The sequence below is a fragment of the Macaca thibetana genome, chromosome 6 (genome assembly GCF_024542745.1).
Source record: "Macaca thibetana thibetana isolate TM-01 chromosome 6, ASM2454274v1, whole genome shotgun sequence".
Lineage (NCBI taxonomy): Eukaryota > Metazoa > Chordata > Mammalia > Primates > Cercopithecidae > Macaca > Macaca thibetana.
Window position 1 is genome coordinate 160,175,227 of NC_065583.1, and position 23,516 is coordinate 160,198,742.

Genomic DNA, 23,516 nt, shown 5'->3' on the forward strand with positions numbered 1-23,516 from the left:
GTATCTGATCAGGATGCTCCCAAAATAACCTTAAAAGAAGATGTCAAAATCTGTACTATAGAATTCCAATGCATCTGAAATCTGAAAATACACTTAACTACTAGCATGTGAGGAACATATTGACTTATTTTATTGTTATTGGTGCCATTGATTTTACAGAATTTATCCAGCAAGGGCAAAAAGTTGCTAGAAAAGTAAAAGTATCTGATTCTGTTGATTCAAAAAAAGTCTCACCGATTATCTTCTCTCCCCCCACAACAAGAACATATTTCAAACAATTAGAAAAGTATAAGTTGTAATATAACAAGCATTCAGACTCTTCCCAATCAGTATGTCAAATCATACTATTTTTCCTTATTAGCTGACGTTTTCCTTTGTGTTTGTTTTCCCCTAAGAAATAGACCCTAATGGATGTGGTAGATCCTGTACTTCTCCTCATTTTCCTGATCCTTACTCACTGTCCAGTTTTCTTTCCTAAATTTACTTTTAATCATACCCCTGTATATTATTATACTTTTATTACTATATATGTATCCATAAATAATTTATCGTTGCTTTGCAGATTTTAAAACTTTATATTAATTACATTATTCTGTATATGTTCATGAGAAACATTTTTCTGTTGTTAAAAACTGTGACTTTTTTAGAGTCATCACGTTGATACATGTGGTTTTGGCTACTGTCAGTTTCTGTTGTATAAACACACCTTTTCACCGTCATAAGCAATGCTGTATGCATTGTTCCTTACACATAGCTGCTTGTGTTCACAAACGAGAGTTATCTAAGATGGGGCTTCCCAGGGATAGGTCTGTGTATCCTCCACTTTACAATAAATTGACTGATTGTTCTCCAAAGCAGTTATGTCAATAGTTGGCGTTTTCCATTAGATGATGACATAGTTTCTATCAATTTGCTTTTTGTACAAATGTGATATCATCCAATCTGATTACTCACCTCATATTCCACTGTTTTTTTCTCAGTGACTTCTGATTCTATCTGGAAAGCTCAACATACTCAAAGGTTAAAGTTTTATTACCACTAAACAGTTTCTAAAGAATTTGACATAGGTTCTGAAAATAATTTCATCAGAGAAGCTCAACAAATATTTTAAGTAATTGTATTATCACTTGAATAAGTATGTATTTTCCATCACTTACAACTCTGATAGACGATGTCTCATGTTAAGGTGCAAATGTATTGCTTGTTTTATAAAGTCATCACTTAACAGACATATTAGTAGAGAAAGGTATGGAAAAGTTTGGAATGGAAGACAAATAAATTAACCTTAAAACTGATTTAATCAGCATCACCTGCAGATCCTTCTTTTTACCTCAAGGGTTATAGACCTGAGAAAGGGAAGAAAATGATTCTTGGTGCTCCAATTAAAGCCAAGTTTATTGGGAGCATTCTTGGGAGAATTGGCAAAGCAAGAAGTTCATCATTTGGTCAGTCTTCTTTGCCTCTGGCAACCTTCCCTACATCCCCCTCCAGCTGCCCATCCACTGATGCTTGAGGTGGAGATAGGTAGAAAGAAAATAATAATAATAATAATAATAATAATAACAACCAACTCTGCACTGCTTTTGGGGGGCAACTTTTATTATATTGCTTCATTTCAAACAAAAGTAAACTTTCTGATTCCTCTTTTTAGCCCCACCCCATGCCATTTTTTTCTCCCACTGTTCTCTGATTCTATCATCTTTCCCTTCTTTTCACTTTCCCCTCTGTCCTCAAAGTGAAAAATGACAGGCATAGGACAAGCAGGTGGAGGGGCAAGTGGATGGAGAGATTATATCCATGACCATGCTTGAATGAGGCTGGGAGAAGGACACAGTCTTTTCCTTCACCCCAGTGTTTGCTCCTCTGGAGGCTGCAACATCCTTTGTGTCACTCCTTTTAAATCATTCAGCCTTATTTCATCCAGTGTCTTTTTGGGTTAAGCAATGATTATTGCCCTCCGAGTCTTCTTTTTATACTACAAGAGTGTGTTACATTTCTTTCTGTGCCTTTCTTTAGTGGGAGACAGCCTGCTTAGACAGCTGCTAGGAAAAAGTCTCTGAAATAATTCGTCCTCAGTACAAAAGGCCTATTAGTGAATGAAGTACTATGGTAAAAAGCATCACTTTAATTCGAAAGAACAGAGTCCAGCTGTCAACCTACAGCTGCTGCCATTTCTCACATCCAGAAAGTGAGATTCAGGAGGTCATTTGGTAGAAAATGACTTTGTCAATATCATGCTTAATACCACCACCATGGCCGAGTTCGAGTCTCTTATTCTAAAGTACAAATGGACTTCGTAAAAATGCTCAGGCGGATGGAGGTTCACATTTTTCAGGACTTTAATGGAATTCATGAACTTACTCTTCTCAAAGTAATAAGAGCACTTCACCTCAATGGACTAGCCATTTAGAAAAATATATGCAGGCTCCCCAGCTCTGCAAACAGTAATGGGAAGAAATGGGGTAAATTAAGGGATTTATCTTGGTGTGTTCAAATGACTGAAACGATGTTGCTCAATTTTATGTCACTCACAGAATGAGTAGGGAAATCGCTTAAAATGGCTCCCTGAATTTTTCTGGATATGAACAATATAAGAGTCTTTGCCTCCATAGACTTGAGAAGTGGTTGGGTTAATCAAAATACATTTATTAATTGCTGACCTCATGCCCCGCATCATGGGTGACTCTCAGAAAAAAAGCAACTCTGAAATCCTAGTCCTTTTACCTAGTAAGTGTTTTACCAAGTGTATTACTTTCCTAGAATGGAAGTAACAAATCAGCACAAACTGGAAGGCTTAAAAAAACAGAAATGTATTTGTTCAGAGCTCAGAAGATCAGAAGTCCTAGATCAAGGTGTAGCAGGATTGGTTCCTTCAGAAGGCTCTGAGGAAGAAGCTGTCCATGCCTGTCTCTTAGCTTCTGGTGTCTGCTGGCAGTCCTTGGTGTTCTCTGGGTTGCAGATGCATCACTCCAGACTCTGCCTCCATCTTCACGTTGCCTTCTTCTCTTTGTGTCTTTGTGTCCTCCCCTCTTATAAGGACACCAGTCATTTGGGCCCACCCTAAATCCAGGATGAAATCAACTTGGGATCTTTAACTAATTATGGTAGCAAATATCCTATTTCCAAATAAGGGCCCATTCTGATGTTCCAGGTAGATAGGAATTTTGAGCGGACGCTAATCAACCCACGACAACAACTAAATATGCAAGAAATAACCTCAACAACACTTCCTAAAACACAGCCTAGGGGCCAGTGGTAGTTCATAAAAATGCTCTGTGCATTTGCCCTTCGCTGTTGTGTGAGCTGCTTGTGTTCATGGGAAGAACACATAATGATATCACCTCTGTCATCTGTACCAATGCCAAGCTCAAGCCCAGGGAAGCTGAGAAGGAGACTGGATCATCCATATGCTTAATGAGAGCATCAGGTCTAATTATGATGCCCTATAAGCCACTAGAGATCTAAGTGTTCCAGGACACTGATTCCCATACATCTCCAAACCCAATGAATCCCACAGTTCTCTGAATCTGCAACCCACTGGTAATAATGGTCAGCCATTAGCAATATCCTATACCTCAGCCTTTTCTCTGTATGACCCTTCACCTTCTTGATTCAATGGAAACTCATTGCCTAAGGATTCTTATTCCCCTATAAACTACTCATGTGGTGCTTTTCTTTTTTTTTCCTTGTACACGGCATGTGCCATGTGGCCTGAGGATGGGTTTGATTGCTGCTTGAACACAATGTCTCCTCTGTTCTTCAAAATCCCTAAGCACCTCATCAAAATCCATCACCTGCTACCTTTCCTAGTTGTGGTCATCTACCAGGATGTAGACATTTATATCCTCACTGAGATTTTTATTCCCTGGTTCATAGTCTTTTTGTCTAACACTGTTCCTGGTGATCTCAACATTTATATACATCATCCACCTAACATCCTAGCATCTCACTACCTTCACCTTACTTCCAGAGATCTTTCCCCCAGCCTCACCACAGCTACTCTTCTGAGTGCAGTACAGTGGAAATGAAATGTGAGCCACAAATACAAGCCATGTGTGTAATTTTCAATATTATAGTAGCTGCATGTAAAAAGTAAAGAGAAACAGGTAAAACCTACTTTTAGTGGAGTATTTTATTTGACTCAATATATCCAAAATATTATTTAGACATGTAATAAATATGAGTATTAATGATACACTTTAAATTTTTGTAGCAAGTCTTTGAAACTTAATGTGTGTCTTACATTTGCAGCATATCTCAGTTTGAACTAGCCATGTTTCAGTTCTCAAGAGCCACATGAAGCTGGTAGTCACAATATTGTGTAGAGAATGGTCATACGCTAGGTCTTGTTATAACTGTTAAGTGAACACCATCATCATCCTGACTTGAAGGGGTTGTACCTGCACTTACCTCCTGACTTCCTCACTTGTTAACCCTAGAACTCCCAGCCGAAGAATTTTTATACTCAATGAAAACCTCCCTTATCTTTCTAATGTCCATACTTTTTCTATTCTTTCCACTCTATCTACTTAATCTATAGAGCATTCTATAGATATATACAGCTATATATACCATTCTAGCTATTCCTTTTTTATCTATATTCTGTCTGTTCTAGTAACTCTTTTACAAAGAGCCTGTCCCTTGCCCCTCTCCTTTGCACTTGACCAGTAAAACGCTATCTCTAGTTAGACTCAACTCTTGACCTATTTGCTGTATGCCTGCACCAGAACAACTGACTGTGGCTAGAGAAAACATATGACCACAAGAATCTCAAGTGGGAACTCAGAATTGCCTTGAAATATACTGCATTTACCCATTCAATGACTTCTCCCATTCTCTGAGACAGCTGTTGACATGTTCTACTCTCTTCTCAAACTGAATATCTAACTCTTCATTTTAGTTAGAAAATAGAAGCAATCAGAGGAGAACAGCCTCATTTTGCTACAGCAAGTCTATCAGTCTAATGGCATCTAAATCCTGCTACTCTGCTGGTTCTCCTGTTGACAGGATGGAGACAGCCTGCTCCTATCTCAGGCCAGCCTCTCTTCCTGTGCTTGGATCCTGTTCTGTCTCACTGACTCAAGGACTTTGCCTCTGCAACTATTGCCCCTCTCTTTCTTGCATTACAACAGTTGCTACCTCTCCATTGGATCCATCTCAGCCACATACAGAAAGGCTACAATGAATCACAAGTTAAAGCAAAATTCCTTCATAGACCTCAGAACCTCCTCCAGCAACTGTGTCACTTCTTTGCTTCCTTTTTAAGCAAAATTCCTTTACGGAGTTGTCTGCATTTGCCACCACTCATTCTTTGTTTCTAATTTCCTTTTTAATATCCTCTATTTAGGCTTTTGTCCCATATTCACTTACCATACCCACTGGAAATTCACTTGTTAAAGTCACCAAATGATTTTCATCTTGCCAGAGCCAATGCAAAATTCCAGATCCTCATTTTACTCAAACATTTGGCACCTTTGACACTGCCACTGTACCCCTTCTTGAGACACTTTCTTTATTCACCTTCTATGATTCAACTTTCTCCTTGTTTTCTCCTTATCTCCTCATTGACTGCTTCCTTTTCACTCTCTTAATGGATCCATTATTTCTTTTTTTTCCCTCTTAATTTTGGAGTGCCCTATGGCTTAGTTCTCAAAACTCTTCTCTCTAGCTAACCCCATTAAATCTCATGAATTCCCGAACGTGGTGATGTTCCTAAAACTTGTTGCTCTCTCTGAGCTCTCTCCCGAGCTCCAGACTCTTAAGTCCAACCCCCCATCAACATCTCCTTGAGGTCTGAAACGTATCTCAAACGTAACCTTTTCAGCTCAAACTTTTGATTCCATCTTCCCCAAACCATTCTTCCTTCAATGATTCCTGTAAAAAAAGAGAACCCCCTACAATTTGACTCCTGATTCCTTATTTTCCCTCAGATTTCAGTTCTAATCCTTCAGCAAAGCATGTGTGTCTACCTCTAAAATATGTGTGAGTCCAGTCCAATTCCTATCATTTCCCCCTTTAGCTCTCTGGCTGAACTCCCACGGGGTGAACCTTTGAAATGTAAGTTAGATTTCTTCCAACCCAATCCATGTCTTTCTATCACACATAAAATAAAATCCCAACACTATAATACAGGCTGTATTTACAGCCCACCCATGTCACTGACCTCATCACTTACTATTTTTCTCCTTTGCTTATTCCAGTCCATCCACACTGATTTTCTTGCTGATATTTGCCTGTACCAAGGTTACTTCTGGATTAGGGATTTATACTTTCTAGTCCTTCTCACTTGTTCTCAAAGAGTTTTTTAGGTCTCCTCTCCAATGTTACCTTCCTGACCACCTTAGCTAACAAGTAAACAAACGGCCACCCCAACGTTGATCTTTTTCTTTTAGTCTTGATTTATTTTGACTTGTAGCACTTATTGGCACCCAAGGTTACATTCTATATTTATTTGTTTGCCTGTTTATGTTCAGTATCCTCTTCTAAAATTTTAGTTAGATACATGTATGGACTTAATCTATTTCGTTTATTGATATATCCTTAGGAACTAGAATGAGACCTCAATGCTTGAAAAATAATGGATGCTCAGTAAGTAATTACAGAATAAATGAATGACTCTAAGACATATTTTTCTCATAACAGTCCTTTATACCATACATTATCACTGTAAAGTTTCACACAATTTATATGTCAAATCATATTTGACAGAATTACAATTCTATAAGTCAGAAGCTTGTAATCATAAGGTTAGCAAGTAAGATAGGCATCACTCTTTGCTTCAATTCAATCTAAAATTCTGTATTCTACTCGTTAATGCTTTTAATGTGACAGCGCCCATGTTTTAGTTTCTGACCTGAAAGAACAATGGACCAGTGATATTCCCTATTTTTTAGACAATAAAGTTACATTCTTGGTTGTGTTATTTGACCTCGTCCAAAAGGAAAAATTACACCAACAGGGGAAAATTTAGTTGCAGCAAAAATTATTCAATGGCAAAGGAATGGCAAACTGTGTTGCTGTTTCTAGTTTTTGTTTTGTTTTGTTTTTGAGATGCAGTTTCACTCTTGTTGCCCAGGCTGGAGTATAACGGCACGATGTTGGCTCACAGCAACCTCCTCCTCCCGGGTTCAAGTGATTCTCCTACCTTAGCCTCCTGAGTAGCTGGGATTACAGGCATGTGCCACCACACCCCCTAAATTTTTTGTGTCTTTTTAGTAGAGACAGGGTTTCTCCATGTTGGTCACTTTCTAGTTTTTATATTTGAGACAGACACACTGAAATATTTCAGTGTGAAGTTACATGATTGCCTAACATTTGCTTTAAAAAATCTGGAGCTCTGGGGTGATCGTAGTGGTTATGAATGAAACAAAATTGCTGAAGCAAAACATGTATCAAATTATTTTCCCTACTGTTGTGTATGTTTGGAATTTTCCACACTAAAAATGTGTAAATAGCAACAACAAAAATATCTAGGAGTCAAACCAAGTTTTTTTTTTTTTTTTTTTAAAACTCCAAAATAACAAAACTTCTTTTACCTTGTATGCACTGTTTTCCAGAAAGGGCCTTAGACCCTGTTTGAGGTCTAACTGTGCCTCCTGCTCAGACATAATTTTGGCACCATCATTGTGTGGCCTCGGAAATGATCCCCACTGGATCCTGAAAAGTCTGACCTGGAGGTATTTGCAGCCAACTTTCTGAGTCTGTCTCTGTGTTTGTTGTTGTTGGTAGTGATGGTTTGTTTGTTTGTTTTTTGAGACAGGGTCTTGCTCTGTTGCCCAGGCTGGAGAGCAGTGGTGCCATCATAGCTCACTGCAGACTTGAACTCCTGGGCTCTAGCCATCTTCCCACTTCAGCCTCCTGAGTAGCTGGGATTACATGTGCAAGCCACTGCCCTCACATTTGTGTGTTCTGGCTTCTGATCAGCTGTCTCTCTTCCTCATCAAGTCGTTTTCTCTAGTGCAAACTTATACCTTTCCATTCCAAGATTATTTCTACCTCAGAAAGGCCGTTTTCTTTCAGTTGTGTCCCTGATAAACTCCTGATTTGACAGACTATTTGCTATGGTTTCACTCTGTCCCCACCCAAATCTCAACTTGAATTGTATCTCCCAGAATTCCCATGTGTTGTGGGAGGGACTCATGGGGAAGTAATTGAATCATGGGGGCTGGTCTTTCTCATGCTATTCTCATGATAAGTCTCATGAGATCTGATGGGTTTATCAGGAGTTTCCACTTTTGCTTCTTTCTCATTTTTCTCTTGCCACCACCACGTAAGAAGTGCCTTTTGGGGCCGGGCATGGTGGCTTACGCCTGTAATCCCAGCACTTTGGGAGGCTGAGATGGGCAGATCACAAGGTCAGGAGTTCGAGACCAGCTTGGCCAATATGGTAAAACCCCATCTCTACTAAAAATACAAAAATTAGCCTGGCGTGGTGGTGGGCGCCTGTAATCCTAGCTAGTCTGGAGGCTGAGGCAGGAGAATCACTTGAACCTGAGAGGCGGAGGTTGCAGTGAGCTGAGATTGCGCCACTGCATTCCAGCCTGGGTGACAGAGTAAGACGCCGTCTCAAAAAAAAAAAAAAAAAAAAAAAAAAAAAAAGAAAAAAGAAGTGCCTTTTGCTTCCTGCCATGATTCTGAGGCCTCCAAGCCATGTGAAACTATAAGTCCAATTAAACCTGTTTTTGTTCCCATTTTCAGGTATGTCTTTATCAGCAGTGTGAAAACGGACTAATACACGATTCCTCCACGGCTTTGCCGGATGTCATCTTAGGCAGCCAACTTCTCACCTCCCTCTGTTGCCTGGGTGGGAGGGGAGTATACATTTGCAGGCTTGTTGTCATTCACCCCATATTTCCAGCAGCTAGGACAGGGATAAAGCCTTATGGACAAATCTACATACAAGAGGTTTCCCAAAATACTAAGCAACCAGTGCCAAAGGACACCGCTGGAACAGATGCCCACTGCCAACACCTGACCAGGCCCATCCACTGGGGACCCCCCCATATCAGCCCCACTACTGGGATGCCGTAGATTTTCAAATGTAAACCCCTACTGGAAACTGAACTTCCCCTTTCAATTCATTCAACAGAGGACCTGAAGAAGGTATAGACAGTCATAATCACATATGGGAAGGTAGCAATTTACCTTTGAGTAGGTTTAGCAGTGCCTAGGGGGTTGATATATTCTAAATGGAACTTTCAACAGATTTTATATGATTATGAAGAATGTTCTGACATTTTGGGGCCTCAATCTCCTTACCAATCTAATGGAGGTGACCTGAATTCCTACCTACCTCACCTGTTCATAACAGGCATTCTAATACAGGTGTGATCAGACGTGTAATACACTGTTGGTCTACACTGGCTGAGAGGTGTCACTACCTATATAGTTAAAAAGGAGTGCAACTCATTCTTTTTAAACAGGTGCTGACATGCATATCTCCACATGTCTACTGTTCTTTTCACACAGATGACAGGCAACACAATTCAAGAGCTCAGGACATTTCCTGCAGCTCTTTTTTGGGAATGGTTTTCCATACTTTCTTTGGAATATTTGTGATCATCCTGTCAGGCTGATTTACCATGAGGATAGATTCAATTATTTTAAACAACTCTATTGCAATTTTAGTTTGGCCTTAACTGAATCTGATCATGTGACCTGACATGGTTTGGCTCTGTGTCTTCACCAAAATCTCATCTCAAATTCGAATCCCCACATGTTGAAGGAGAGACCTGGTGGGAGGTGATTGGATCATGGCGGCTGTTTCCCCCATGCTGTTCTTGTGATAGTGAGTGAGTTCTCGCTAGATCTGATGGTTTAAAAGTGTGGCATTTCCGCTTTGTGCCCTCTCTCTCCTGCCACCTTGTGTAGAAGGTGCTTGCTTCTCCTTTGCCTTCTGCCATGACTGTAAGTTTCCTGAGGCCTCCTCAGTCATGTGGAACTGTGAGTCAATTAAACCTCTTTTGTTTATAAATTACCCAGTCTCAGGTAGTATCTTTATAGCAGTGTGGAAATTGACTAATGCAGACCAGTCCTAACTATTTCTATGGAAGGCAAATAAATTTATTCTTATTGTCTGTGGTCATGTAGTGTACACCAGCTAAATATCAGGAGGTTTATTATCACAGAAAAAAGGGTGAACTACAACTAGATGATGACAACGGGCTTGCATCATCCTGTTGTGTATTATAAACTTGGAAAATATACATCTGGTGAAAAATAATTATATAAAAATATCTAGAATAATCATATCAAAATCATCTGGCTCTCATATACAGGTAGAGGTGTGTTGGTGTGTGTGTGTGAGAGACAGAGACAGAGAGAGAGAGAAAAACTCTTGAATGACTGACAAACTCCCCCCAAAGAAGGGTTCAAAAAGGTATGGAGAGCATCACTGAGGTAAGTCCATAACTTCTCAGAGGAATGTCTTTAAGGAGGACATCAGCAATCTGAATTCTTAATACTTGCCATGTTGCACTTCATACAAATGCATGATGATGAACATCACACTTTGTGTACTAGGAACATAGCATGATTTCGTACCTGCATAATCAGATATGTGGTATAACAAATACCTTTTTAATTTTCTAATTGAAATAAGTGATGATGACTGTAAACAGACACTGGTATGATTGTGGGGTTTAGTCATACCTGTGGATGATGCTGGGATGATTTGGGGTGTAGTGATTTCTCCCTCCTTCTCCCTCATCAGCTTTGCCTCTGCTGCTGTTAAATGCTATCCTTTTAATCAGTCTTGATTGCTTTGCCTTGCACTGAGAATTGCTTAGGGACTCCTCAGAGGCACATTGTTTTGTAGGAGACAGCTGTTCTTTACTAACTCAGACTGACTGGAATTACATATAGTGACGATAGTAATAAATTGTCTACACACACACACGCACCACATGGGGACCCACTGATGAAAATTAGTGTTTTATGTGTATGTGATGCTTCCTTTGCATTTGCAAACATTCAGCTTAACTCTCCCCCTCCAGCTGCTACAATGAACCCGGTCAGCTCACAGAGGGGTCAAAAGTTACACCCTCAGCTTCCAAGATTCCCTTGCCATTTCCTAGTGGAAATATTTACTGTTTAAGTTCCCCCTTCCAGTTCTATTTAATAGGAAACCAGACAGATTTCTAGGCTTTTAGTTCTGCTTTTATTCTGTGAGTATAGAGCAATCCCCACTTCTAAAAATGCATTATGTGTGAAATTGCTATGTTTGTAAAGTTCAGCTACACTTTCTCTTCCTATGAGGCACTAGTGACATAAAAAATAAAGGAGCCCTGAGTTTAAAAACACTGATTCCCATTGGGAAGAAAAGTGGAATCAGATCCTTACTAATATGTTTCATAATAGTTCTTTTTTCTTTAAAATTGCCAATCAAAGTTTCTTGACTGATTATATAGTGTTTGAAATAAACATATACTAGAAACAGATCACTTATTTGAAATAACATATAAGAGTGTCTCATTATAATACAGTCTCATTTTAAAGCCCCCTCTCATGAGCCATGTATGCCAATCTAATCAGATCTCTTAGTTACAGTGACTGACATCCCCTCTCACTGCCGTGTGGAACACGCAAAGCAGAAAATACAATTGTTCACACACTGGCATTTCAATAGCAATATATTTTGACGTTGACAGTGGTATTAAAGGGCATGATACTTACACGATAGTAAGTATTCTTCAGGGCCTCTGGTTTTTATTTATTTTTAGGTCTTTACATAAATGTTATTTTTTTTCTCTAGTTTTGCATATCCTTATGCTAACTTTTCATTGGCATTGAAAATCTCATTGTTTTTCCTTTTTTTTTTTTAAATTTTGGACATTAGCATATGATGTCACACCTTCATTGCAGCCATAATTTACCCTACAGTATACCAAAGGAATATAATTTGTGGCTATAATTTCTCTTTCTCCTGTTTCATTTCCATTGGGACCATTACAGCAGAGTGAACTAGACGACCTTCCCCAAAAGAGGGAGCAACTGGTTTCTCAGGCCAGAGGTGATTGCACTGGCCCCATTGCATATGGTACCCAAGGATGTTGTGGCCAATAATGAAGGGGAAAGTTGCTTCTCCTATTGAGAGCCTTCTCACTATTCTTCCAGGCTGGCCTTCTTCTTCCTGTATCTCTAGCATGTACCTGTACCCCTGGCAGTTTTCTCTGGATGTGGTGTAGTAGAGACTGCACTGGTGAAGGCTTCTGCTCTGGGCTCCACCTCTTCTCATGCCAATTTTGATGTGATAGATGGCATCTCTGAGCTCACTGACTCATCTTTAAAATGGGTGTAGTGTAATGGAAAGAATCTTGGGATTAGGCAGACTTAGGCTCTAATTTCAGTTTTGCCTGTGACTAGCTGTGTGACGTGGAGTAGTTTCCCTCCTCTCAGGGATGTAGACAAAATGTAGGAAGAGGGGCCTTTGAAGGGCCGGCCTCCTTTCAGAGGTTTACATTTCTCTTCTGCTTTCTTGCCCTACTAACCTTCCAACACTTTTGTGAGTTTGGTGAAAATGGTAAGAAAATAAGAACTAAAATGGATAGTTCTAAAAAATCGAGGGGAATGAATATCTGTATAATATTAGACTCATCAAAGAATGAAAAAAAGTTTTTATATTTAAAAAACAGGAGGAAGAAAGAAAAGGGTAATATAGATGCTCAGAGTTTTTACAAGATCTCATAATGTGTGCTAAGTGGCCTCCCAACCTTTGAAAAATTGAATGAGAAAAAAATTAAAAATTACCCAAGGCTTCAAGGAGAAGTTAAAAATAGATGAAAACATTTCATTAAGAAAAAAAGACAAATATTGGTAGTTTTCTTTTTTTAAAAAACACTAGAAATTGGCCAATAGATTAAAGTTTAAAGGGAAAAGCGTAAATATATGTGGTTAAAAAATCAGAACACTAACATAAAACAAAGTGGTTTCAACAGCTTGAAAGCACTTCCAGTAGTATAGAAGTTAAAAAAAGAAGAACCTTCAGAAAAAAGCAAATATGTTAATAAGTGAGACATAATTCCATAACCCTTTTTCAAATGGCTTGGTGAAATCAATATTCAAGGTTTTTATTGTTTGTTTGTTACAAAAATATCTGTTTGATATAAAAAAGTGAAAGGATACGTGCTCCAGTAAATTGCCACTAAAAAGGAACTAATATCTCAAATGAATCATCTGTAAAATCGACACAGAGCTACCCCAACGGATCCTGCTACTAAAGAAAAAAAAATGCAAAATATTTCACAGTTAATAAGCACTGAGAAATTGTCAGCTTCTGTAGTGGGTTGAATTGCATCCCCCCCAAAAATTAGGTAGAAGTCCTAACTCCAGTATCTGTGAATATGACTTTATTTGGACCTAGAGATTTGCAGATATATTCAAGTTAAGATGAGGACATTAGGGTGGCCCCTAATCCAATATTACTGGTGTCCTTATAAGAAGAGGAAAATTTGGACAGAGACAGACACCTACATGGAGAACACCATGTAGCAATAGATTCAGGGACTATAGTGATGCAGCTGCAAGCCCAGGAACCCCAGGGACTGACGGCCACCATCGCAAACCAGGAGAAGACGAGAAGGGATTACACCCAGAGCCTCGGAACCGTGAGAGAATACATTTCGGCTGCTTCAGCTGCCCAGTTTGTGGTTCTTTGTTACTGAAGCCCTAGGAAACTCATATAACTTCCTTTTCCTTTTTCTTGTCTTTCATGACAGTGGAGTCCTGAAGGCAAAGCAGTGAGTGGTAAGTGTGCTCTATTCTGGGTGCAGGCAATAAGGGGTGCATTGTTAAAGAGAATTTGTAAACGGTAGTAAAATTGGACTAAGAGGTGGTCTGCTCTTCATTATGACTATGTGTCAGCAATTCCAAACCACGTCAGTGATTGTTAATTACTTCTCCCTCAACAGTGTTGCTGGTGTCAGATCCAAACATTTGCTGCAATTGTTGAATTTTTAAAATACGTATGTAAGCCTTAAATTGGCACATTTATATTCCATGTCCTTTAATACAAAATCCATTCTACTCGGAAGTTAATTTGAACTCCCAGATACTCAGTTGGCCTGCAACCCATACAGACTTGGCCACTTTCATTGCTTTTGGAGTAAATTTCTAAAGCTTCAGAATTGCTTGAGTGCTCATCAGGGCCAGCATGTGTCTTCCACTCCTCTGATGCTACATATTCCTGTGTTTAAACCCTAGATTTACCCTGACCAGGCATAGTGCTGTAATTGTCAGGATGAAACTTGAGCTATTTTAATTCTACCTCTTATGTAACCTTGGAATTTTTATTGGTATTTAAAAGTGTTCAATGTCAGGGGAGGAGGAGAGGGAAAAATGTGAAAGCTGCTAGAAAGGTTAGAAAAGACATGGATACTGATAGCATCAGGAGGCAGGGAAATACTGGATAGAAGAGGGCAGCCCCTGGTGAGGGCCCCACTCTCAAACCTGGACCTGCAGCCCAAAGTGAGAACTTTACATTCCCATTTTCTCTCTCAAATGTTGCCTTTTCCAAAACCACCCTGGCCTGCCCTACCCCCAATCCTGTACCTATAAAAACCCCAGGCTCCACTGAGAGTGGAGCGGCAGAGAAGGAGAGAAGAAAAGAAGCAGATATCGGAGAGAAACAGTTTGACTTCAGAAGGACTGCTTGATGGTGGGACCTCAGGATGAGTTTGGCTGGGGATGGCCAAACTCCAGGAGAAGGATACCTTCCCACTCCATCCCCTTTCCAGTTCTCCTTCCTGCTGCGAGCCACTTTCATTGGCAATAAAATCCCCACATTTACTATCTTCAATTGGTTCATGTGACCTGATTCTTCCTGGATGCTGAACAAGAGTTCAGGATACAGAGGGCTGTCACACTGAGCTGTTAAAAACTTTAGCTGTCTGCAGATAGCAAAACTCAAAGAGCACACATGCCCTCTGTGTCTCCAGGGGTCATGGGTATCCCCCAGATGCTGCTGTGGGGCCATACAGAGTTCTGCTTCTGCTGGCATCCAGAAGCACTCATCCGGGCCCCTGTACCTGCTCACCTGTGTGCTCTTGCAAGGGGTTGAGAGCTGCGGGCTGAGTAAACGAGCTACACTGTTTGCAAGTCACACGAAGGGGTCAGGTAAAATTTCCTGTTTCAATACTACCATGATTTCAGGAATTTATTGTGAAATAGGATTTTTATGTGTCTCCACCAAACTTATTCTTGCATTTTAGGTTTTTAAAAACGACTATTTGTAGGTCTGTGGCTTAACGTGAAAGAAGCTTTTCTAAAATAAAATAAAGTGTGATTCCATCAACTATGATTGTGAATAGATGAACAAATTTGATTATATTGTGTATTGAACATGAATATGTGAAGATCAATGTTGACTAAGTAATTGACAGATTTACAAAGTTAAGGCTGGAAAAGTAGAAACTGTTATGTTATTATTCATTACAGTGACAGACCACTACATAGATAATTTTTTCTCCTTTTCGAAAAAAATACTTTCTTTGTAATTTAAAAGTACCAATCCATTACTGTATTAGTTTTCTAGGGCTGCTATGACAAACTATGACAAACTGAGTGCCTTAAAACAATAGAATTATTTTATCTTACATTTCTGGAAACCAACAGCTCAAAAATCAAGGAGTTGGCAGGGTTGGGTCCTTTTGAAGGTGTTAACAGAGGATTCCTCTCATGCTCCTCTCAGACTCTGTTGGCACCCTGCAGTCCTTGGCATTCTTTGTCTTGTAGACATATCAGTCTGAAACAGGAGAGTTCCCTGATGCCCTAGTAGGACTTGAGACAGAGATGTGGCTCGTTTGCTCGGCCACTGCGTGCTCAAACCCCTTGTGGAAGGGGGAGCACACAGACAGCCAGGTGCAGATTTTTGGGCCCCAGCCCCACAGTAGCATCTAGGGATGTGTTACAATTAATGCTGTTTTAGCAGTTGCCATCTGTGAGTAGTTAAGTGTTAAATCAGCTCAGTGGAGAGTCAGGGTGACAGCCGTTAACACCCTGCCCTCTTGGTACCTGGGTCTTTGTCTGGCATCCAGGAAGAATCAAGTCACATGGACTTGAAGGACGGTGAATGCAGGGATTTTATTGAGTGGTGGAGGTGGCTGTCAGTGGGATGGATGGGGAATGGGAAAGAGGATGGAGTGGGAAGATGATCTTCCCTGGAGTCTGGCTGTCCCACAGCTGATCTCCTCTCCAGATATCCCTAGCTGAACTCCTCTCAACGTTCAGACACTTGTTCTCTTCTCTCCTTCTCTGCTGCACCACTCGGTCACTCTGCCACTCTGTTGCTCTTCTGCTTATAGAGCCTGAGGTTTGGGATTTATATAGGTACAGGACAGGGGGGCACGGTGGGCCAAGAGGCAACATTTGGGCATGAAAACAGGAATGCCTCTTTCCATTTAGGGCCACGGGTTTCAAGCTTAGGGTGGGGCCTTTGCCAGGGACCTGCTCTTCTACCCAGTATTTCCCTGTCTCCTGTTTGTATCAAATCTATGCTTCCATCCTCACATGCGTTCTCCTCTGTGAGTCTTTCTCCTCTTCTTTTAAGGACAAATCATTAGCTTTAGGGCTCAACCAGTTAATCCAGGATGATCTTATCTCATGATCCTTCACTTAATCACATCTACAAAGACTGTGTTATTAGGGTGAGAAATGGGACATATCTTTTGAAAGGCCACCACTCAACCCAATACAATGACTGTTTTTCTATTTTTTACTATAACACTTATTTTATATTTTATAATTTTAATTTTTATTAGCATGATTTTTAAATACAAACTCCATAAAAGAAAAATTTGACTGTCTTTTTCATTTTGAGCCATGGTTATAATTTTAGTTTGTAATTATTACGAAAAATATGAAAGCTAATTATGATATATAGAGGAGGGGGCATTATAAAAGTGTCTGGTCTGAATGTCAAATAGCTGGATGTGACTTGTTTATAGGCTGCAAAGTGAAAAGAACAAAACAGAAAGAGGAGCATAAGCTGTAAAATGGAGAGTTGAGAGAAACATCGAAGAATTCAGCAGTGTGTGAAACCTGGGTAAGGTCTCGCTGTGTAGACCTTACAGGACAGGCTGTAGAGTCGGCCAGCCTGATTCCTAACCCCAACATGCTGTCCTTCCAATAAGATCTGACCTTAGCAACTGTGACAAAAATTTAAATGCCTCTGAGTTCAACCAAGCACAGAGACTTTTCAGAAGAGGGTACAGTGCAGGAAACTCATAATCATCTTTCTCTTGTGTCTGTAGCTGTATTAGTCAGAATTCTCTAGGGAAACAGAACCAATATATATGTATATATATAAAATATATATGCACACACAATCATGTATCACTTATCAACAGGAACAAGTTCTGAGAAATGCATCATTAGGAAATTTCATCATTGTGTAAACATCACAGAGTGTACTTACGTGAACCTAGATTGCATAGCTTACCACACACCCTAGGCTATGTGGGGACAGCCTTTCGCTTCTAGGCTGAAACCTATACAGCATGTGACTGTGCTGAACACTCTAGGCAACTGTACCAGCATGGTAAGTATTTGTGTATCAAAAGATATTGAAACCTAGAAAAGGCACAGTAAAAATATAGCATTATAAGCTTATGGAATTATATATGCAAACTTTCATTGACTGAAAGATTGTTATGCAGCATGTGACTGTATATAAAAAAGGATTTATTATGAGGCATGATTTCACATGATTGTGGAGGCTGAGAAATCCCATGGTTTTTCATCTGTGAGCTGGGGACCCAGGAAAGCTGCTAGTGTGGTTCTAGTCCAAACATGAAGAGCGGAGATGCAGAGGTGCCAATGTCTGAGGGCAGAAGAACATGCATATCCAGCTCAAGCACAGAGGGCAAATTTGCCTTTTCTCCACATTTTCTATCTGAGCACTCGATGGATTGGATGAGGCCCACCACATTAGGGTGATCTTTTCTAGAAAAAAAAAAAAGGGGTCTCACTATATGGTTCTGGCTGGATTCAACCTTTTGGGCTTAAGTGATTCTCCTGCCTCAGCTGCCTGAGTAGCTGAGACTACAGGTACACTCCAGCTTCTTTTTTATTCAGTCTACTGGTTCAACTGCCAGCCTCTTCCAGAAACACCCTCACAGACAGATTCAGAAATGATATCATACCAGTTATCTGGGCTTCTCTTGGCTTAGTTGACACAAAAAAATTAATCATGAGAGTAGGTCTACAAATGTAGGAACTGTGTGGGCTCTGGAGTCCTGGCAACAACAAAACCAATCCTGGCTGCTGAGGGCAGAGGAACACTAGGGTTGAGAAAAGTGGTCATGAAAAAAATAGAAGATATGAGGGCATTGGGGTGAGGAAAGAAGGAGCCAACTACCTTTGCTTATTGTAGCACTTTTCACCTATGATGAGAAAGACGGAAGATGAAAGAACAATGAATGACATAAACAATTAGTAAGATACAACATATCAGTGACAAATGGGTCTTTAATGAAGAAGTCATCCACAATCCTTCATTTTTAAAGTGGAAATGAGAAGTCCACAGAGGTCAAAAGTGTTCCCAGGAAGGCTCATTGTATTGGTATGGAACCAATATTCCAGGATGCTGGAAATAAACTTTCAGTGCTTGTTCAGTATATTGTCACCATCTGACTTGGAGATTTCCCTTAACTCTTTACTAGATATTTATAATGAATACCTGGCCCCAAGCAAATATGTCTATGCAAATATTTCATTTACAGTCTCAAATTTTACTGTAGGAAAAAAATCAAAATAAAGTAGGAAAAAATCAAATGCTAACTGAGTCATATATCATACTATTCTAAAAAATACTTACCTCCTGTAAATTTAGTCTCAGATATGTTAAATGACAACCACTTAGAAATGCATTACAGAATTCTTTTAATAAGATGTAAAATCCAGAATTAATAGCTCTATGTGTTTTAATGACACACATTTATTGCTACACATAATTCATTGCATACATTAAGCATAAAGTTTCTTGTGGACAATAATAAATGTGATTTATAAGTTGCAAATTAGTGTGAAGTCTATTTCTTATTCTATTGAGAACAGTCTCAAAAACCATCCAAAATTAGAAAAAAATTTAAAAAGAATTGAAGATTTATTTATTTGTTGAATCATCTTTGTTTTAGTTCTACAAAATATATTTTAAAATAAAATTTATGTTTACATTCCTATCATAAAGAGCTTACTAAAATGAAAGGTGTAATTTTAAGGCCTTCTTCATTTTAATCACCTGAAGTTTATCATCATTTTTTTAAGGTTTTGGGTAAATAACTTCCCTCTGTATTTTTTAAAATTAAAAATGAACTTTGCATACTATAAAATCAGTGAATGTACATTATAAAAACTTTAAAAATCAAAAATTAGAAAATTAAAACATTTCCAACATGAATAGCATTTTAGTAAATGTAGCTTAAATTTTTTCCATAAACACTTTTTAGCAAATGAAATAGTACGTTTTGTAATGTACAGTAATCTGCTTTTTGATTAATATTTTCTACTTTTTCATATAAATAAAATTGGGTCCCATCTGGTACACAAACCATATTACATTTGCCCCAATTATAACCAAAATGTCTTTACAACTGATTTGTTCCAAGATGAATCTACTTCAAGACCATACATTGTTTCTTGTCATCATGTTAATTGTCTGCAATCTAGAATAAGGACGGCAGGCCCAATCCATCGGGCTGCCTGTTTTTGTAAATAAAGTTTTCTGCAAACACAGGCACTCTTATTTGTTTAAATATTGTCCACGGTTGCTTTCTCTCTACAAAGGCAGAGTTGAGTACTTGTTACAGGGGCTGTACAGCCCACAAAGTCATAAATATTTACATCTTGGCCCTTTACAGAAAACATTTGCCGACCTCTGATCTAGAGCAGTCTTCCTTTTTCATGACACTGAATTGTTGATGTGTCTGGGCCAGCTGCCCTTCAAAATGACCCACCTTGTGGATTTATTTGGCTGTTTCTTGCAGTATCTTAGCATATTCTTTTTACTCAATATTTTTGCTCATTCTGCTACAAAAATCTCAATACCTTTCTTATAGACCAAAAGGACGCATTGAATGGACATTGAATGGAATGAATATAGGCAATTCTTTGGTCCTGCCAATTTTTTTTTTAAGTTTTTTTCTGAGATTTCTTTAACTGGTGATAAGTCTTTTCAATTTATTTACAACAACAAAAGTCTTAATATGAAAATGCCTTGGGAGAAAGTGTAATGGAGGAGATAGCATGAGTAAATGGCTTGATTTTAAAGCAGGGAATGGTGGGTGATGGAAAAGATAAAGCAATGTTGGAAACTCAATCATACTAAGGTGTGAATGACTGATAAAACCCAACTCTATGAGCAATAGAAGCCAGCAGCCTATAGGACGCTTTTGGTTTCCTGAAAGAGTAGAAAGAAGAACAACTATAAGGAAGAGAAAATGGGAATTTCAAAGACAAACTTGCCTATTACAAAATTTTCCCAGGGGCCGATTCTCAGCAGTAACTATTGAGCAGGTAAGATGATTGTCCAGACATATCATGCATGTTTCAATCTTCTCTGTAGGTGGCACTGAATAGTCGTATAGAGAAATAAGGAAGCTGTATCACTTGCCTGGTAAAATTGTGATCAGATTTTTATAATCCTGATATCTATAAGCTCCAACTATCTTTTAACAGTCTTTTTTCTTAAACTCATAACATGCTGTATTCAATAAATAATTTGAAAAGTATCATAAAGTGTGCTACGACACTAGTTTTTCAAATACTAGATAATTATTTTGTGATCTTGGATTATAGTATGTTGACTGACTTCTGCCCAAAGCTGAGTTTATTAAACTTCTTGCAGCAAGGGGCATCTTCACTTTATCTTAAAAGGAGGAAGTTAGGGAACAATTTTTTAAAAACAGGGTTTGGAGGTCTGGGCCAAGTGGTTTAATTGGGCAATGTCAATGGCATAAAAATTTAAGTTTGGTGAACAGAACAAAGCCAGGTCCTGAGGATGAGCTGTTTGCATAGGTGAGCACATTGTTGTTCTGATAGAAGAGCTGTTTGCCCAGATGAGCCAACTGTTTGTCTTGATAAATTGGCTTGGAAGGATTTCCTGAAGCAAATGGTGCAGTTAATTATTGTTCTACAGTCTTACCTTCCTGGGTATGAATTACCTGAAACATTCAGGTCATATTGACATAGGCGGTCCCTGTTTTCAGTCCCAGTGGCTGAGTTTTGTTGACTCAGGTGGTCTTACATCTCAAGCACTTCATAAAAATTGAAATTTAAAAAAACTATGATGTTAAATTATTGCCTTAATTGTTTCTACACACTTATCGGAGTTATTTGTTTTGCGTTTACCAAAATTATGTTGTAAATTTTCCAATTTACTCTCTCTATAACTATTTTATTTTGAGTGACCTGGTTTGTTATTTATGAAAACAAATATTAAGGTATGAAGATACTGGATCTTTTTCTTTAGTAAAAAGTGTAGCCTCCTTAGACTTTTTAATTTTTATTTTTAATCTTTGTGAGTACAGAGTAGGTATAGATGTTTATGGGTACATGAGATGTCGATGCAGGCATGCAATGTGAAATAATCATATCATGGAGAATGGGGTATCCATCCTCTCAAGTATTTATCGTTGAAGTTACAATCCGATTACACACTTTAAGTAATTTAAAAATGTACGATTAAGTTATTATTGACTGTAGTCCTTTTATTGTGCTATCAAATCGTAGGTCTTATTGATTCTTCACATTTTTTGGTACCTGTTAGCCATCCCCATTCCCCACCAACCTCCCAACTACCCTTCCCAGCCTCTGCTAACCATCTCTCTACTCTCTATGTCCATGAGTTCAACTGTTTTGTTTTTAGACCTCATAAATGTGGGAGAATACGTGATGTTTGTCTTTCTGTGCCTGGCTTATTTCATCTCACATAATAATCTGGTTCCATCCATGTTGTTGCAAATGACTGGATCTCATTCTTTTTATGGCTGCATAGTACTCCATTGTGTATATGTACCACATTGCCTTTATCCATTCATCTGTTGATGAACACTTAGGTTGCTTCCAAATCTTAGCTATTGTAAACAGTGCTGTATGAAACATGGAAGTGCAGATATCTCTTTGATATACTGATTTCCTTTCTTTGGGTTATATACCCAGCAGTAGGATTGCTGGATCATATGGTAGCCCAATTTTTAGCTTTTTGAGGAACCTCCAAACTGTTCTCCATAGTGGCTGGACTAATTTACATTCCCACCAACAGTGTACAAGGGTTCCCTTTTCTCCACATCCCTGCCAGCATTTGTTACTGCCTGTCTTTTGGATATAAGCCATTTTAGTTGGGGTGAGATGATATCTCACTGTAGTTTTTATTTGCACTTCTCTGATTATCAATGATGTCGAACAGCTTTTCATATGCCTGTTTGCCATCTGAAAAAGATTTGAATGTCTATTCTATATTAATTATAATTAATATATTCTAGTTATTAATCCCTTGTCAGAGGGGCAGTTTGCAAATATTTTCTTCCATTCTATGGGTTTTCTCTTCACTTTGATGGTTGTATCCTTTGCTGTGCAGAAGCTCTTTGTCTTGATGCGATTCCAACCTTTTTTAAATTAAAAGAATATAATAAAGCTAACATGCTCATCGAAGGCTTCTGAAGTGTTGTTTCTAGTAAAATATGAAGATGAAATCTGTTTTCGAAGAAATATTCTAAAACAATTTTGCCAACTAAAACTACTTCTTAATATACTTTCTACAAAAAAGAAGCAGTTTTTCCTTCACACTTTCTATCACATTTAACAGATATTTATTGGGTATCTACCATTTGCATGGCACTGTATAGAGTCTCTAGAGAATATAAAGGGGAATTTTTCCAGGGCCCTGCCCTTCAAGAGCTGATAGGTTAACAAAATGTGTGGCACAGAAAATTATGAATGAAGTGGGTGTTATGTAATTAGCGGGAATAATACAAAGTACTTCCAAAGTATGGTATTTATGCAATTTTCAAAAATTAAAAAAATTCAGGGTTCTTATGCAAATATAGAATAGCATGAATCAGAGGTTGCTAACACATTAATGAGGGAACCACTCAGATGAATAAGGTGGTCCTAGGAGCATTTTGAAGAACTGGGTTACAGAGGCACTCTGAGAAAAGAATGTTAGAATATAATGGGCAGGTTAGATACAAAATTGGTTAATGTCCTACAGGGCAGCACAGTCATAACCTTGAGGATGATCTTTTCTACCAGAATAAAATCAACAAGTACACATGTAATTTCACAGAGTCTAAGCCCTTAATTAATAGTAAAGAGTAAAGCCAAATGTAGGCACTCCCTAGAGATAATTAAATAATCTTTTTTATGAGTCAATTATATGTGACATTGAAAGTAGTATTTTCATGTGGGAATTCCTAAACAACATTTCTTGGAAATGTTATTCTAAATCCTGAATTCCCCCCAAAAATCAACCAAGATAATGGAAACAGGGAAAAGCATTATAATTATTCTACAGGAATTAGAGC

General features: G+C 38.6%; 1 protein-coding gene across 9 annotated transcripts in view; it reads right to left on the reverse strand.

Moving 5' to 3' along the window:
- BASP1 (brain abundant membrane attached signal protein 1) overlaps window positions 1–23,516 on the reverse strand; it is a 1,209,505-nt gene that overhangs the window by 967,528 nt on the left and 218,461 nt on the right. Inside the window, exon 1 of one of the 9 annotated variants that reach the window (XM_050794742.1) lies at window positions 8,996–8,999. The exons of 7 other annotated variants lie outside the window; for them this stretch is intronic. The gene's annotated coding sequence lies outside the window, so the exon portion shown is untranslated. Of the gene's footprint in view, window positions 1–5,769; window positions 5,774–8,995; window positions 9,000–23,516 lie in introns of those variants that run through there. One more of the 9 variants, XM_050794739.1, reaches the window with a different exon arrangement.